The sequence below is a fragment of the Austrofundulus limnaeus genome, unplaced genomic scaffold (genome assembly GCF_001266775.1).
Source record: "Austrofundulus limnaeus strain Quisiro unplaced genomic scaffold, Austrofundulus_limnaeus-1.0 Scaffold25, whole genome shotgun sequence".
NCBI classification, from domain to species: domain Eukaryota; kingdom Metazoa; phylum Chordata; class Actinopteri; order Cyprinodontiformes; family Rivulidae; genus Austrofundulus; species Austrofundulus limnaeus.
Window position 1 is genome coordinate 344,527 of NW_013952427.1, and position 2,205 is coordinate 346,731.

Sequence of the window (2,205 nt, forward strand, 5' to 3'; positions counted from 1 at the left end):
ATGCAGGTAATCCCCTTCACTGTCACTTTGGAAACAACCAAAAAAAAAATAAATTAAAAAAAAAACTGGGAAATGTCCCTGTTTGAGAAGTATTTTATATTCAGACACCTCTTTGCTCCACATCATTGGGTCTCAGCCCCTGCCGCCATTACTATGAATAGAAAATCTGATGGCATTGTGAAGTTCTATTGTGTTTATGTGTGTGTATGGTATAATACATGTTCACCTGCTGTTTTGGTTATTTCTTCTTGATTCTAAACTCAGATCATCAAAACGTTAGTTACCTTAAATAAAGCAAGATGAATCACTTYAAAGAGCCTGTAACAAAAAAATTAAAGCAAAATCTAAAGATTATAGTCCAAACAGAGACAATGTCTTAAGCTAATTGTGTTTTAGACTCATGTCTACACAATATGGTGACTGTATTAAACAGTGTTATTGGGTAAAATCATTGTGTGCAGACTGGATTAAAATTTGGATTTGTCATCCATGGTCACGTGGATGAGTGGATGGGTGCTGTAGCTATGGTTAAACTTGCATGCTCATCAGTGACACTTATTTACAAAGCTTTGTGCACATACTAATGCCTACTTGTGAGTAAAATGGGTGCTAATGAGCTGAGCTGTGATTAGTCATTCAGACTCCACTGCAGGGTCTAATCTGAACTGACAACCTTCTCTTCCAAACGTTACTATGTGCACAACAGACTGATGATGTCTAAAGATCCTTCTGTTGATTGCTCCTATTTGTACAAAAAAAGGTACAACATTGGCACTGGTATTGCTAAAAAAGGAGGAATAAATAACAAAATGTCTCAACTATTTGTGAACTGACCACATCTTGATGTCACAATCTATGGGACCACAAACACAAAACTGGGAGGCTGGAGGCAGGAAGATGAAGGAAAAATCAAATTTTAATAAATAAAGAAACATACAAAAAGTTGGCTACTGCAGTGGAAGGTAAGTCAGGTTGAATGCACAAGAAGAAAGCCAAAAGGCTATACTGACTGCATAACAAGGTCAGTAAACAAAGATKAACGTTGCATTCTGGGCAGCTAAAGGCTAAGTACAAAGCAGGTGTACTGATTAAAACATTAGAATCAGGTGTGTAGAGAGAGCAAAAGGAAAGATGAAATGACGGAGGCTAAGAAGCTTAACAACAAAACAGAACCAGAAGTAGCAAAGGAACACGATAARGAAAACCAAATAAACAATAAATAAATATGAAATTAAAACTCAAACATAAAGCCTGTTAACTAAACGTAAACTGCTTTAAAGTGCCTGTGACATATTCAAAAACAAAAAAAAATTAACTTTTTTTGTAAGTATGAAGCATGACAAAATGCACATGATTTTACCCATTTCATCATAACTGGCATGTATTGTTTTGAAATTGACTCTGCAAAAGTAAACCAGGAAGTGACATCAAAGGGGAACTCAGAAAATGAACTCCCTTTTCTTACAGTATTGCGTACAGCAAAATATTAAATTTTCTTATTTTTCTCTGATTGTGATTCAGTTCTGATAGTGATACAAAATAATCTAAAGAAACATCAGATTATTCTGTACAATCTGGGTTGTCAGCCATAATGCTCTGTTCAAATGCAGACATCCCCTTTTGTCATCACCTTTACTTCACATGCAATTATCTCAACATTACAGCAACATGATTTTTGTTGCATAATATTATCAACATTATCCTTCCAAAAAAACATTTATATTTAGTACAGAACTGTGATGTCACAGGCACTTTAATGTTTTGCATAAAYGTTCTAGTGTCAAAGTTTACCATGAATGTGAGTTTGTCAGCTAGCTTAGCAGCATTTTTCTTCAAGCCAGCTTGTTGGTAAATATCAATTAACAAGTGTGTTGTTTAGGTTTATGTTTTATACTTCATTAATTTACATGCAGTTTTTGAGAAGCATCACTTGGATATTTCAAACAAAATACATGCATGATGTAAAACAGTTTTTACCATAAGTTGTATTTTGTGTTTAAAAAAACATTACCTTGCACATTGCTAACTAGCATTTCTTTCCTTAGTTTGACATTTATGAATTAAATAGTGGTTTACCAGAAGCACAAGATAAAAATAATTGACACAACTTTATACAGTGGGTAAAATAAGTATTGAACACGTCAACATTTTTCTCAGTAAATATATCACTAGAGGTGCTAATGACATGAAATTTTCACCAGATGT